At 40.2% G+C, this 17,110-nt stretch overlaps 1 protein-coding gene across 22 annotated transcripts in view; it reads left to right on the top strand.

Annotated features, from left to right (window-relative positions):
• sei (seizure) overlaps window positions 1-17,110 on the top strand; it is a 668,222-nt gene that overhangs the window by 317,131 nt on the left and 333,981 nt on the right. The gene's annotated exons all lie outside the window — the stretch shown is intronic.

Genomic DNA, 17,110 nt, shown 5'->3' with positions numbered 1-17,110 from the left:
ATAGTTGACTCAAAAATAAGAAAAGGATATAATGGTACAGTAAATCAGACTTTATAATTTTCTAAAAAAAGGAAGAAAATTATTAGGGTACGGTTATTTTTTAATATCCAAATAATGTACATAGATCAGTCTTGGGACCAATGAAAATGCAAGTGCTTTGGGTCTTCAAAAGCTACACTCCAACCCTGCTTGCAGTCGCTGCTGATTCTTTAAAAAGAAATTACTTTTCGGAAAAATCCTTCTGCTCATTATAATTCACTTCTAAATATATAAAAGCATGCACAGCATAAGGAGAAACAATGGTTTAAATTTTTCTCTTACCCTCAAATATCGTACACAAGATTAACATCCTGAGAACGTTCTTATTCTACCAGTTAGATTCCGTGTGTGAGTACCCAGCCCCCTGATCACAAACTACCGACTGCACGACACCCACAAGGCTTCACTGCCACTACGCCCACGCCCGTGATCATTGTACTTTCACTATGATCACATTATTCCTACGACTGCACGACGCCCATGAGAGGCCTCACTGCTCATACGGCTCGACTGCAAAAGCCTAACTCCATCCTCAAGAGTACTGTACTACATTTAAAATAACTGTACCGCAGTCGTACAGATAACAATTGCTTATTTTCTAAATATATTATTTTACAGTGTTTGAGGATGGGTTTAGGTTCACCATGACCTGTAGATTAGCCGTTTTCTTTGTGTTGTCACTAGTGGTGACTGCTAGATTTTTATTAATAGTAGTTGAATGAGGCTGTTGAAACTCTTACGTCTCTTTAGTTTTTGTATTTGTTAATTTGTATTTCTTGTTTTTAAGATGATATGTTTTACAAGCTAAACACTGAAGGATATTATCATGCAGTATGCTTGTTTGCTATTATTATAAATTATTAATGATTATATTTTAATTAGTTTATCAAAACATATCACCTTACAGCTACAGTCTTTACTATGCAGATATTGTCACAATGAGTTGGGCACATGGAGTGTTTTCCACACTGTACTTTATAGTATCCCAAAAATCCATAGAGGACACCCCTGCCAATTTGTTTAGATATTTGTCTTTATAAATACCAAATATTTTTTCCTTTAATGTAGTTTTGGAAAACAGAGCATTACACATTACTCTATTTTTTCCCCACAGGAAGCCAAAACTGACTTATTGTTATTTCTGTTGCTTATGTCTTTTGTTATGTAATTTTTTCCCTGACATACTGGGAACTTATCCACTTATCATCAGTCTGTCTGCAAATTGGAAATATATGATACTTATCAAGGACTGAATCTTCTTAAAAGTTACAATTAAATGTACAAGTAATTAGTTCAAGTTAGTCTGCTATAACTTTATTATTGCTGTTATTAGAAATTGTAATTATCTCTACAATTAATTTAAAGTGCTTCTTATTAACTAAAAATTTACAGATGCCTAGTGGAGATCATAATTTATGACTTCTGTTCTAGTTAAAGTAAGAATATATCCAAGTGCAGCAGCATGTTTGTCCTTGTGTCACTAGAACTTTCTTTATGTATGTGTTTGTGCCTGCATCAACCTCCGTTCTCCATGCATGAATCACATGAATAGAATATTAATTTTTTAATGTACGTACTGAATATGAATATTTGTTGTTTTAATGTAGTCATTATTTAATAAAAATGTTAGATTTCCTTGATTTCTTTATACATATAAAAATAAGTAAACTGAGATAATTTAATTTGAATTCAGGACAAATTTAATAAATTTGTGTATAGTGAAGAATTAAACAAAACAAATAGTGTGTGTAGAATAAACATTGTATTTTCTTAAAATATGCTGATCTGATAACACATTAATTCTTCTGTAGGGAGAAGAGGAGGAGTTAGTGGGCCTCAATGAGAAATTTGACCACAATGAGGCAGAAGGATTTTAGTATACCAAAATCTTTTATTTGATTTTAAAACTCACTCTATTAGATTTGAGAATAATGATTTCTCAGATTTTTTCTGGCACAGTATTATCATTATTACCTGATATTATCTTTAGCCTTGATAATAATAGTAATAATAATAATAATAATAATAGTAATAATAATAATAATAATAATAATAATAATAATAATAATAATAATATTACTGTATTTTTCATTATTGTTATTGTTATTATTATTATTATTATTATTATTATTATTTATTGGTTTTGGTTAACTAATGTTAGAAAATTTTGAGTTGAAGTTTGTGCATTACACTAAAAAAGCTACTTGTACCATTTTATTTAACTATTTAAAGTAATTGTAGTACTATACAGTACTAGAGCAATACAGTGACGGGCCCTCTGTGATAGTATTTTATGATGCCCACTTGCTTTTCTCAAGTATTAAAGAGTTTATTTTCCATATGTATATAGTGTGTTGATGGTGTGTGTGTCAGTGTCTGCACTTGTGGTCTTTTTTGGCTCTCAAAACAAGCAGTTGCCTATATTTTTCAAAAGCTCAAGTAATAGTCAATCTGAGCTGTGGATTGGTTAAATGAAGAGGATTAAAATAACCTTTTATGTTATATAGAGTTAGTTTATAATACAGTTCTAAATTTATTTTAATTGTGTTTTATCTGATAAGTATTGTATTAGGTTTCACTGACTATATTTTCTTGGAAAATAGTTAACTAAATTTAATATTTACATGCATTTAAGATTTTAGTTTCCACATAATATTTATTTCTTATCATTTGGCAGCTTAAGAATTATTTATTCACATTCAGAAGACTATTGAGAGTTTCTGGGCATTGAAAACTTACACCGTGAATTTGTGATTGGATTATTTAATTTCAGTGATATAATTTGGTCAAGAAACTAGAGGTTCCTCCCACAACACTGGAAGGACTATCAGTCATCATGCTCATTCATACTAAAAATATACAGTGTCAATTATAATTTTTCTTCGTATCAGCATACAGTAGGTGCTCAATTATCCAAACTTTGACTTCAGGTTTCATGAACTGCTAGTAGGAAAAAGCAAACTGTATAATCTCCCCAACATTAAAAGTAAATTGTTAGTGTTTTAATAAATCATCTGTTTACATTATCTTGTAAATCTACACACCTGCACTCTCTTTGTTGATTCATGGGACAGGTTTTCATTCTCATTCAGCTATCTGTCTTGGGTTAATAAAAGCCTCACATCAACATGTAGAATATTATTCATATATGTAGACATTAACTTTCCTCCTCCATGCTGAAGAACTTTGATGGATCTTAATTTTGCTTAGCCCCTAGACTGTTCCAGCAGGATGTTTTTGGTTTGTTTGAGCTAAATCTGTGGTGGATGTAAGTGAGGAACGTCAATTTTGCATCTGTGATTCTTATTGATACTTTGGCGGTTAGGACATCATGTAAACATTTCCTTCTCAGATTTACTCACATTTTTTTTTTTTTTTCAACAAGTCGGCCGTCTCCCACCGAGGCAGGGTGGCCCAAAAAAGAAAGAAAATCCCCAAAAAGAAAATACTACATGTCTACTTTTATAAGGGCTTGATTTACAGTCAGTGCTCCCCCAGCTTTTTGTCAAAGCTGTTATTTCTCAGCAATTCATGGAAGAAAGTCATCTGCTACTTTTGACTCCTAGTGATAGTTCTCATTTGTGACTCAGTTGTGAGCTGTCATGGACATGCACTTTCTTGCTATATTTGATCTAGTTGTAGGACAGTGTATGGCCCAGTGTTAGATTATATTGTATTAATGAATAGGTACTCCATATTCAAGTCAAGATTCCAGGAATATTGCTGTTAGTATGAGACTTTCAAAACTTTTTCAGTTACTGATAGATATTTTCCAGGACTACTCTTTCTTGATTTCCATTCAAAATGTGAAGGATATTTTCATTTGGGTTTGCCTTTCAAGAAACCATAGAAAATTAATATCCTCTCACTTGCAGAGAGTTTCTTGCGTACTGTACCAAGTGACTTGGCCTCCTCCCATGTCTAGACTTTCTTTACATTTCCTGCCTAGATGACTCTATCACTTCCTTCTATGCCCTTTGCTACATATGGATGAGGATACAGAGGCTAATTTTTTTTAATTACTGTATTTTGGAAGAAAACAAGTGTTCAGACAGTGGAAGTACTTAAGTCTTTATTTGCTGGGGATGTAACAGTCAGTTTCTTATAATACTCCTTGTAAGAAATAACACATCCTATTATGCTCAATGAGTACCTGTTAATTTCACTACTACAAAGCTTAATTTCTTTATTGGGCTTTGTTTCTTGGAGAATACTTTCTTTCCTTATGTATCTAATGTCAGCTGTCTATGTAATATTGGCACAGGAAGTTATGCTGAACAGTCTTACTTTAAGAAAGGGATCATTCATGTTTAATTAGTGGAATGATGTTTGCAAGTCTCCCTCACCACTTTCTGACCTCCTCATGTAAAGAGTAGCACACTTTCAGCACCCCCCTCATTTTTCCAGTCTCTCTAGTTCATTTTATCATCAGAATAAGAGATAATGGAAACTTGCACCTTCATTTATCCATCACATCCTTCTTGGCCTTTTTTGGCCTTGACTTACCCCAGGAAGGAAACATTCTCATTTTACTTCATCTTTCCTTTGTTCATCATGTGGAAGGACTCACTGAACACTATCAGGATTTTAGAAGATTTTATAGAAGCAGTGCACTCTTCCAGGGCTTCACTTTGAGACAGATCCTGAAGGCTGTATCGGGAGAAGACTACAGGCACATTGATATACTTGGCTAGCCTTCACCTGTAAATTTTGCAAGAGTGTTTCAAGTTTATATTTCATTGGATCCCTGTTTCCTGTGTTGTGCTTTCCTCTTCCAGAGATCCTTTCCTCTGAGAGGTCCACGCATTTGCTCCTGCCTGCTATGTAAGATCTCCTCTAGGTATCATCTGTGGAGTACTGTATAAAATCCTCTTTCCAAATTCCTCTTATTCATCTTCATTATCCAGGATGGGACACCTTTTCTACCAAGGTTCACATTGGAGATCATCCTGGGGTTTGATAGTCCCTGTACCATCTGGGTGGGGCTGCTTCGATTGATCTGCACAAAACTTTTTACTGTGCTCTTATAAACCGTGGTATTAGATACTGACAAATTGGTTTAGAAAGGCATGTGAGTGAATACTAGGACATAATTATTAGATAACGTTTTGGTCTCTGGATCTTGATCATTCCTAACATACAGAGGATACAAAGACAGTATATATAGGTGGAGAGTGGGTTGTGAGTGACACATGGTGACCACTGCCACATGATCCCATCGTCTATCCATCCCCATCCCAACATGTCATTCTTAATGTCACCATGTGTCACTCACACCCCATTCTTCATCTGTATATACTGTCTTTGTAACCTCTGTATGTTAGAAGTGATCAAGGTCCTAGGACTGAAACATTTTCTCATAAATATGTCCTAGTGTTTGCCCACATGTCTTTCTAAACCAACCAGGACTTCCACTATTTCTTCTGTTTTCACTTTCAGGAGGTAACATTATAATTATTGATGAGGCCATTTGGGCTCAAGACAACCCCATTACAAAAAGACACAAAATGAAAACACATGACATTTTATTGGAAATGATTCAGTCCTGGGACCTTAGTTACTGCAAATGTACTTATGGGAAGAAATACACGAGCTTCAGTAGTCAGATGGCACCTGAGTGGCAATAAGGTTTGGTGGTTGAAAAACCTGGGGTAGCTTCAGAAGTAGGTTGGACAATTATGTGAACAAGAAGGGTTGGATTTGAGAACGACCTGCCTAGCATGGGCCAGTAGGCCCGTTGAAGTGCCCTTCAGTTCTCATGTTCTTATATGAGTCATCTAACAGTCATATTTTGCGGTTGAATAAGTCAAACAAGCATTGCCCTGCCCATCAGGAAGATCTGTCACATGGCTTGCATAAGAATATGTGAATGGAGGGCACTGCAGCGGGTCTTTAGCCCATGCTAGGTAGGTCTATCTCAAATCCAACCCTTTTCACTCACATATTTGTCCAACCTATTTTTAAAGATACAGAAGGTTTTTTAACCAGCTAACCTCACTGCCAATTTGGTTTCTTCCTGATTATTTAACCCTTTGACTGTCAGTGTCGTTTATATACGTCTTATGAGCCAGTGTTTTTGACTTATTAGTACGCCAAAATTCTAGCGGCTTCAAATCAAGCAGGAGAAAGCTGGTAGGCCCACATGTGAGAGAATGGTTCTGTGTGGTCAGTGTGCGCAGTATAAAAAAATCTTGTAGCACGCAGTGCATAATGAGAAAAAAAACTCCGACCATGTTTTTGGATTAAAACGCCAACTTTGAGGTGTATTTTTGTATAGTATTTATGGTTGTATCTCATTTTCTTGGTCTCATTTGATAGAATGGAAGATACATTACAGAAATAGAGATGATTTTGATTGGTTTCATGATAAAAAGGACCTTGAAACTGAGCTCAAAGTAGCAGAAATGTTCAATTTTTGCCGATGTTTAAGAGTAAACAAATGATGTCACCGTCCAATATGTGTTCAACTGGCTGGTCTAATATGCAGTCATGAATGGTTGACATTATTTATACAATTATTACAATAATACAGTAGTATAAGAGGGGCCTGAAGATGTGACTAATGAACAGAGAAAATGTTATTTTAGTGCCAGGGATGTCTGCATTGCTTATTCTGGACCCTATTTTGAAATTGGCATCTTTTTAATTTGCGTGAAATTGGCCAAGTTGTCAATTTCTGACCACTTTATTGGGTAGTTGAAATCAGTAAATGGGCAGTTTCTTGTACTCAGTCGATAGAACAAATAGAGTTCTAAAGAAATAGCTATGAGTTTGAGTTGATCAACTGGAATAATGGAATTGGCCAAAAATAGGGCTCAAAGTGGGCAAAATCGCCGATACATATGCATCACTGAGATTGCTAAATTCACGAGAGCGTAATTCTGTAAGTTTTCCATCAAATTTCGTACTTTTGGTGTCATTACCATCGGGAAAAGATTCTCTATAATTTTATAAGAAAAATAATTTTTTTTTTAATATTTTGCAACACAGAGAGACACTTCAGGATTTGGGGTCTTGACAGTCAAAGGGTTAAACTTGTGTCTTTCTACCCATATACTGTATACATTTGGGGTGACCATCACAGGGCCAAAACATTTCCAGTAAACTATACTATTGGTTGCATTTTGTCTTTTCTAACTACGTCATACTTTTAGGTATCAAATACGTTTTTATCACAACTACATTTATTTTCATCATCATTTGTCTCACTTTTGTCATGAAACTGAGAATCAGGAGTGTGTCCCTTTTTATTTATCGTGATGACACCTTCGCGGTGGCTATGGCTTCATTCTTGGTGTCCATGGCCCTCATTACCAGGAAATCCAGGCTCACTGCAGCTTAGTTATTACCTTGGCTAAGCATGAAATTTCATGCACTGTCCTTACTTTTACCTCAATTAAAAAAAATACAAATAAGCCTCTTTATTTATTGGGTTTTGGGCTTCTCTGCCTAGATAAAATGATTTATAAAATCTTTTTTAGACAAGCCAAAGCCAGTCTTCAAAGTAACGACCCATGACACCAGAGGCATTTTCTCTTATCCTGTCATTTTCAGATGAGCCATTCAACTTCAATACCCTATAAATTATTACATGGTTAAGAGAGCATCCACTGTATACTGTAATAATGCATGATATGTATTCTGTGTATATCCACCTATGAGTAATAGTCAGATATAAAACTTTTAAATATCAACATATTCCATATTCCATTGCTCAACCAAACTGTCAGTAACATCCATTCTGCATTTTACTGTATGACCAAACTACCCACTCAACAGTAATGTGTATCTAAACAAAGGAATGGTAGTCCTCCATTTTTGCTGTGTATTCCCAGTCAAACCAGATATATACACAGTAATAATCTCCAAGTTAAAAAAAGAAGTTATTGAACTATGAATTAAGATATTAATATTGAACTAGCACTCTGAATACCAATCAAATTTTCTCGGTTGTGTGAATGTGGAGCCTGAGGACGTAAAGCAGTGTGCCAAAGGGAAGTATATTACTCTCACTAAGCATGTATCAAGATGTGTAGTATATCTATAAATGTGTGTGTACCATTTATATGTGATTTATTTTTGCAACAGAGCAAAGGAGAGGGAAACCCATGGAAATTATATGCCCATAATGATTTTTCACCAATTAAGTTACAATAGGATGTAAGATATTTAAATAGCATACATATGATAGGCTAGGAGTCTTGCTCTGTTGGTTCATGGATTGTAAGGGCCATTGTTTACTTTTGACATCAGGTAATGAGTATTTAACTGATTTGTTATTTGCTTTACTTACAACTCAGAAATCACCATTATTTTTATAACTTACATTTTTTTCACATTTATAACAAGGATTTGATAATTAGTTGAATTGCATGGTGCCATCTTATAGTCAGTTAACAACTTGATTTCATACAGTGCTAAACAAAAAACTAAAGCTTGCAAAACACCTTTGAGAACCTGTGATCAATATGTGACTGAAGAAGAAAGTGCCACCTGTAGTTAGTAAAAATCAGTTAAGACATTGGCTAGAGATGACAGTCACATTTCTGCATGAAGGTCTCAGGGACACCCACTTGACACACCACCTAAACTCTTTCTTGAAGCACTTAAAAAAAGCCTCTCATTAACAGATCAATAAGGGGAAGGGGATGTACAATGATGCCAATGGTCTGTATCTCTCAGATGAGGTGAACCATATAATTGGTGAGGAAGCGGGGGGGGGGGGGGGGGAAGATGAGTGGTGCCTCCCAGTATACATAAAGGGGATTACCAATAGACCCCTGGCTGTCTTCAAGCAGGCACTGGACAAGCGCCTAAAGTTGGTACCTGACCAGCCGGGCTGTGGCTCGTACCTGGAGTTTACCTGGAGAGAGTTCCGGGGGTCAACGCCCCCCGCGGCCCGGTCTGTGACCAGGCCTCCTGGTGGATCAGAGCCTGATCAACCAGGCTGTTGCTGCTGGCTGCACGCAAACCAACGTACTAGCCACAGCCCGGCTGATCAGGAACTGACTTTAGGTGCTTGTCCAGTGCCAGCTTGAAGACTGCCAGGGGTCTGTTGGTAATCCCCCTTATGTGTGCTGGGAGGCAGTTGAACAGTCTCGGGCCCCTGACACTTATTGTATGGTCTCTTAACGTGCTAGTGACACCCCTGCTTTTCATTGGGGGATGGTGCATCGTCTGCCAAGTCTTTTGCTTTCATAGTGAGTGATTTTCGTGTGCAAGTTTGGTACTAGTCTGTCTAGGATTTTCCAGGTGTATATAATCATGTATCTCTCCCTCCTGCGTTCCAGGGAATACAGGTTTAGGAACCTCAAGCGCTCCCAGTAATTGAGGTGTTTTATCTCCATTATGCGCGCCGTGAAAGTTCTCTGTACATTTTCTAGGTCGGCAATTTCACCTGCCTTGAAAGGTGCTGTTAGTGTGCAGCAATATTCCAGCCTAGATAGAACAAGTGACCTGAAGAGTGTCATCATGGGCTTGGCCTCCCTAGTTTTGAAGGTTCTCATTATCCATCCTGTCATTTTTCTAGCAGATGCGATTGATACAATGTTATGGTCCTTGAAGGTGAGATCCTCCGACATGATCACTCCCAGGTCTTTGACGTTGGTGTTTCGCTCTATTTTGTGGCCAGAATTTGTTTTGTACTCTGATGAAGATTTAATTTCCTCATGTTTACCATATCTGAGTAATTGAAATTTCTCATCGTTGAACTTCATATTGTTTTCTGCAGCCCACTGAAAGATTTGGTTGATGTCCGCCTGGAGCTTTGCAGTGTCTGCAATGGAAGACACTGTCATGCAGATTCGGGTGTCATCTGCAAAGGAAGACACGGTGCTGTGGCTGACATCCTTGTCTATGTCGGATATGAGGATGAGGAACAAGATGGGAGCGAGTACTGTGCCTTGCGTGCAGCCAGCAGTAACAGCCTGGTTGATCAGGCCATCCATGGCTGACATGATGTAGGTGGCTGAGATGACATGGATGGCTGAGAAGACATAGATGGCTGAGAAGATGTAGATGGCTGAGAAGACGTAGGTAGCTGAGAAGACAGATGGCTGAGAAGAAGTAGCTGTCTGAGAAGACGTAGATGGTTTAGAAGATATAGATGGCTGAAAAGTCATAGATGCCTGAGGAGATGTAGGTGGCTGAGAAGACATAGATGGGTGAAAAGACATAGATGGCTGAGAAGATGTAGGTGGCGAGAAGACATGGATGGCTGAGAAGTCATAAATGGCTGAGAAAACATAGATGGCTGATTACCTCATCTTCTGTACATAGTTCTACTGTCTTCAAGTTATGTCCTAGAATTTGTATTGATAAAGCCACTGGATGGCGAAACGTCTACAATAAAGATACCCAGATGTTGCACACGTGTCTTACTCTCAAGTCATGGGTGACTGAGAAGATGTAGGTGGCAAAGAAGACATGGATGGCTGAGAAGACATGGATGGATGAGAAGACATGGATGGTAGAGATATACATAGCTGAGAAGATGTAGATGGCTAAGAAGACATAGATGGCTAAGAAGACATAGATGGCTAAGGAGACATGGATGGCTGAGCAGACGTAGATGTCTGAGAGGATGTAGATGGCTAAGAAGTCGTAGATGGCTGAGAAGACATGCATGGCTGAATTCATAGATGGCTGAGAAGACATGGATGGCTGAGAAAACATGGATGGCTGAGAAGACATAGATGGCTGGCAAGTCATGGATGGCTGAGAAGTAGTAGATGGCTGAGAAGACATGGATGGCTGAGAAGTAGATGACTGAGAAGACATGGATGGCTGAGAAGTCTTAGATGGCTGAGAAGACATGGATGGGTGAGTAGAAGTAGATGGCTGCAAAGACATGGCTGAGAACACATGGATAGCTGAGAAGTTGCAGATGGCTGAGAAGACATGGATGGCTTAGAAGAAGTAAATGGCTGAGAAGAAATAGATGGCTGAGAAGAAGTAAATGGCTGAGAAGACATGGATGGCTGAGAAGTCTTAGATGGCTGAGAAGACATGGATGGGTGAGTAGAAGTAGAAGGCTGCAAAGACATGGCTGAGAAGTCATAGATGGCTGAGAAGACATAGATGGCTGAGAAGACATGGATGGCTGAGTAGTTGTAGATGGCTGAGAAGTTGTAGATGGCTGAGAAGACATGGATGGCTGAGAAGTAGATGACTGAGAAAACATGGATGGCTGAGAAATCTTAGATGGCTGAGAAGACATGGCTGAGAAGAAATAGATGGCTGAGAAGACATAGATGGCTGAGAAAATGTAGATGGGAAGAAGATGTAGATGGCTGAGAAGATGTAATTGGCTGAGAAGACTTGGATGGCAGAAAACCATGCTGAGAACTTCATGCTTTCTCTTGGCTTTAGAAGCCATTGTTAACTGCACTTTACTTAATATATTAATATAGCCACAAAAAAAAATGCTCTAAATCCAGGGAAAATTAGAGACTGAATAACGAGTGTGTGTGTCTGTGTACTCACCTATTTGTGGTTGCATGGGTCGAAACTCAATTCCTGGCCCCACCTCTTCACTGACCGCTACTAGGTCTTCTCTCTCCCTGCTCCATGAGCTTTATCATACCTCATCTTAAAGCTATGTATGGTTCCTGCCTCCACTACCTCACTTGCTAGGCTATTCCACTTCCTGACTACTCTAGGACTGAAGAAATGCTTCCTAACATCCCTTTGACTCATCTGGGTCTTCAACTTCCAATTGTGACCCCTTGTTTCTGTGTCCCCTCTCTGGAACATCCTGTCTCTGTCCATCTAGTCTATTCCACGCAGTATTTTGTATGTCGTTATCATGTCTCCCCTAACCCTCCTGTCCTCCAGTGTCGTCAGGCCGATTTCCCTTAACCTTTCTTCATAGGACATTCCCCTTAGCTCTGGAACTAACCTTGTCGCAAACATTTGCACTTTCTCTAATTTTTTAACATGCTTGATCAAGTGTGGGTTCCAAACAAGTGCTGCATACTCCAGTGTGGGCCTGATGTACATGGTGTACAGTGTTTTGAACGCTTCCTTACTAAGGTATCAGAATGCTGTTCTCAGGTTTGCCAGGTGCCCATATGCTGCAGCAGTTATCTGGTTGATGTGTGCTCCTGGAAATGTGCTCGGTGTTATACTCACCCTAAGATCTTTCTCCTTGAGTGAGGTTTGCAGTCTTTGGCTGCCTAGCCTATACTCCGTCTGTGGTCTTCTTTGCCCTTCCCCGATCTTCATGACTTTGCATTTGGCGGGGTTAAATTTGAGAAGCCAGTTGCTGGACCAGGTGTCCAGCCTGTTCAGGTCTCTTTGAAGTCCTGTGATCCTCATCTTATTTAATTCTTCTCATTAACTTCACATCATCTGTGAACAGGGACACTTCTGAGTCTAACCGTTCCATCATGTCATTCACATATACCAGAAATAGCACTGGTCCTAGGACTGACCCCTGTGGGACCCCGCTTGTCACAGGTGCCCACTGTGATACCTCATCACGTACGATGACTCGTTGTTGCCTCCCTGTCAGGTATTCTCTGATCCATTGCAGTGCCCTTCCTGGTATATGCACCTGATCCTCTAGCTTCTGCACTAATCTCTTGTGAGGAACTGTGTCAAAGGCCTTCTTGCAGTCCAAGAAGATGAAATCAACCCGCCTCTCTCTCTCTCGTGTCTTACTTCTGTTACTTTATCATAAAACTCCAGGATTTGCCTTCCATAAATCCATGCTGGTTGGCATTTATACTCCTGTTCCGTTCTGTGTGCTCCACCACTCTCCTCCTGATAATCTTCTCCATGACTTTGCATACTATACACGTCAGTGACACAGGTCTATAGTTTAGTGCCTCTTTTCTGTCTCCTTTTTTAAAAATGGGAGCTACATTTGCCATCTTCCATACCTCAGGTAGTTGCCCAGTTTCAAGGGATGTGTTGAACATTGTGGTTAGTGGCACACACAGCATTTCTGCTCCCTCTCTAAGGACCTACTGGGAGATGTTGTCCAATCCCATTGCCTTTGAGGTATCAATGTCCCTTAGCAGCTTCTTCACCTCCTCCTCCAATACTGAAACTATGTACTGTGCCAAAACAAAAGCATTCACATTGCTAAACTCACAAACTAGTATTTAGTCACTTAGCCATAATACCAGCTTACCTCATAATTTGTAATATTTTAAAATAAAAAATTAAACTAAGTCTGCCCGAAATGCCTAGCCATGCTAGGCGTTCTAGTGGTACACTCTGTAATCATTATGTATGTCATCCAACACTTGTTGGTATATTCCTTGCTTTTGTCCCCCTCTGTTCTGTCCTCCCAGAGGCCTTTCTGTCTTCACTGTAAATACTTAAATCTCATGTTGAGCTCCTCACATACCTCTTGATCATTTCTTGTGAGTTCCCCACCTTCTTTCCTCAGCCTGATCACCTGGTCTTTGACTGTTGTCTTCCTCCTAATGTGGCTATACAGCAGTTTTGAGTCAGACTTGACTTTCGATGCTATGTCATTTTTGTACTGTCGCTGGGCCTCCCTCCTTATCTTTGCATACTCATTTCTGGCTCTTTGACTTACCTCTTTATTTTCCTGGGTCCTTTGCCTCCTGTACCTTTTCCATTCTCTGGTGCACTTAGTTTTTGCCTCCCTACACCTTCGGGTAAACCAAGGACTCACTTTGGTCTTCTCATTATTTCTGTTGCCCTTGGGAACAAACCTTTCCTCTGCCTCCTTGCATTTTGTTGTTACATATTCCATCATCTCATTTACTGACTTTCCTACCAGTTCTCTGTCCCACTGAACCTCCTGCAGGAATTTCCTCATACCTATGTAGTCCCCCCTTTTATAGTTTGGCTTTTCCCATTCAATTCCTGCTACCCTCTCCACTTGTAACTCTACTATATATTCAAAACTCAGAACCACATGATCACGAGCTGCAAGGGGGCCTCTCGTAAGTGCGTAAGTGTTGTCTTCAATGTCTGAACTAGTCAGGGTGAACACAAGGTCCAGTCTTGCTGGTTCATCCTCTCCTCTCTCTCTGGTAGTGTCTCTGACATGTTGATGCATGAGGTTTTCCAGTACCACATCCATCATCTTGGCTCTCCATGCTTCGGGACCCCCATGTGGCTCCATGTTTTCCTACTCGATCTTCCTGTGGTTGAAATCACCCATAACCAGTAACTTTGCTCTGCTCGAGTGAACTTTTCTTGCCATCTCAGCCAGTGTGTCCACCATAGCTCTGTTGTTTTCTTCGTACTCCTCTCTTCGCCTCCTGCAGTTCTGTGGTGGGTTATACATCACTCCATTGATTACTTTATGTTCCCCAGACTGAATTGTACCTACTATGTAGTCCCTTTCTCCAATCTCGTCCATGCCTTCCATTTCCTCAAATCCCCATTGGTTTTTTTATGAGCAGTGCAACCCCTCCTCTCCCTCTACTCCTTGTATCTTTCCTCTGGATCTGATATCCCGGTGGGAAGATTGCCTCTGTTATTATCTCAGTGGCAGGGGGGTCAGAGTGCCATAGGGGGCAGCTGTAGGGGTGAGGTTTGTGTTGTGGGGGTTGGTGGCAGAGGGAACAGTGTGAGTTTTGGTTTAGATTGTTCAGTTACGTTGGGGTTGTCGCGGTTGGAGTCCTTCTGCGGGAGTTTCTGGATGGGGGGTTTGCCTTTCCTTCTGGCTCTGAGTCCTGCTCATCTTTATCATTGCCTTTCATTCCTCCTTGTGTCTTTGTACCCTCTCTTTCAGTATCATCCTTTCTTCTTGTGTTCTGTCGCGATCGAGGTATACTCTCCAGTACTCCGGTTTGTTCCTAAATTGTGCTTTCTCTTGCAGGATTCTGGTTCAAACTGATTCTTCCTTGAAAATTACTTTGACAGGCCATTTCCTTCAACTCGCAAACCACCCAATTCTCCGAAAATTTGTCATGTGGGTCAGGTCGCCCTCACCTATTGTTTTCATGATACCTTCAATCGCTTTCTTCAATCGTTTTCTTTCATCGTAGGTTTCCCCTTCAGCTTCTTGGAGTCCTTAGACAAAAACTGACCTCTCTCTTTCCTCCTCCCACTGTGTCTACCTTGGCATCCTCTGAGGTGTTTTAGTTCCTTCCATGGAAATGTTCCTGCCTTCACTCCCTGTCCTTGCTGAAGTCTCTATGCTCATTGAACTGTCTTTCATGATCAGCTCATGGGTGTGTGTGTACTCACCTGATTGTACTCACCTAATTGTGGTTGCAGGGGTCGAGACTCAGCTCCTGGCCCCGCCTCTTCACAGACTGCTACTAGGTCCTCTCTCATCCTGCTCCATGAGCTTTATCATACCTCGTCTTAAAACTATGTATAGTTCCTGCCTCCACTACATCACTTGCCACACTATTCCACTTCCAACTACTCTATGACTGAAGAAATACTTCCTAACGTCCCTTTGACTCATCTGAGTCTTCAACTTCCAATTGTGACCCCTTGTTTCTGTGTCCCATCTCTGGAACATCCTGTCTCTGTCCACCTTGTCTATTCCATGCAGTATTTTGTATGTCGTTATCATGTCTCCCCTGACCCTCCTGTCCTCCAGTGTTGTCAGACTGATTTCCCTTAACTTTTCTTCATAGGACATTCCCCTTAGCTCTAGAACTACCTTGTCATAACACTCTAGTAGGTTTGTGACACAGGATTTGCCTTCCATGAATCCGTGCTGGCTGTCGTTTATAATCTTGTTCCGCTCCAGGTGCTCCACCACTCTCCTCCTGATAATCTTTTCCAAGACTTTGCATACTATACATGTTAGTGACACTGGTCTATAATTTAGTGCTTCATTTCTGTCTCCCTTCTTAAAGTTGGGGACTACATTTGCCTTCTTCCATACTTCAGGTAGTTGCCCAGTTTCAAGGGAAGTGTTGAAGATTTTGGTTAGTGGCACATGTAGTGTCCCTGCTCCCTCTCTAAGGACCCACGGAGAGATGTTGTCCGGTCCCACTGCCTTTGAGGTATCAAGGTCACTTAGGAGCTTCTCCACCTTCTCTTCAGTTGTGTGTAATTCATCCAACACTTGTTGGTATATCCCTTGTTGCTGTACGCCACTGTTTTGTCTTCCCGTTGTCCCTTGAGCCTCCACTGTAAATGCTTCCTGAAATCTCATGTTGAGCTCACATACCTCCTGGTTGTTTCTTGTGAGCTCCCCACCTTTCCTCAGCCTGATTACCTGGTCCTTGACTGTTGTCTTCCTCCTGATGTGGCTGTAGAGTAGTTTTGGGTCACACTTGACTTTCGATGCTATGTCATTTTCATACTGCCGCTGCGCCTCCCTTCTTATCTGTGCATACTCGTTTCTGGCTCATCAACTAATCTCTTTATTCTCCTGAGTCCTTTGCCTTCTGTACTTTTTCCATTCTCTAGAGCACTTAGTTTTGTGTGTTTGTTTGTGTTTGTGTGGTTGCATGTGTGCGTGTACGTGAGTGAGTGAGCACAAATAATAAACTGGAGTGGGCAGCCTACAGCTCAGGGAACAGTGAAAACTTACAGGTCCTGGAGGTGGCTGCTTTGGTCCGTCCTAGACAGACATAGAAGTTAGTGGACATGATCTGATGCTTCAGAAGACAACCAGACAGTACTGCTACAGACAAAATGCAAAATTACAGACTTTTGACCATTTTGTTCAATAATTAGAGCATTCATTGTCCAAAATTTCTGAAATTTCGTAATGAGAGGTTTTGTTGTATTTGCTTGAACAGTGAATAGAGAGAGAGAGAGAGAGAGAGAGAGAGAGAGAGAGAGAGAGAGAGAGAGAGAGAGAGAGAGAGAGATAGAGAGAGAGAGAGAGAGAGAGAGAGAGAGAGAGAGAAAGAGAGAAGAGAGAGAGAGAGGAGAGAGAGAGAGAGAAAGAGAGAAGAGAGAGAGAGACTGACTGACTGACCAAGAGAGAGAGAGAGACCAAGAGACCGACCTCACAATGCATGCATGGAAAATACTTGAGGGTCAGCTCTCCACTCCACATTCTGTCATAACTTATTGGACTAAGAGATGTGGAAAAAAATGTGTAGTTGAAACCCAGTGAAAAGCAAAAGGGCCCAAAGTCACAATTAGAAACCAATTTATTAATATC

The sequence above is a fragment of the Cherax quadricarinatus genome, chromosome 14, assembly GCF_038502225.1.
Source record: "Cherax quadricarinatus isolate ZL_2023a chromosome 14, ASM3850222v1, whole genome shotgun sequence".
Classification (NCBI taxonomy): Eukaryota; Metazoa; Arthropoda; class Malacostraca; order Decapoda; family Parastacidae; genus Cherax; species Cherax quadricarinatus.
The sequence above is the reverse complement of the archived record's forward strand: the minus strand, read 5'-3'. Positions and strand labels throughout refer to the sequence as shown.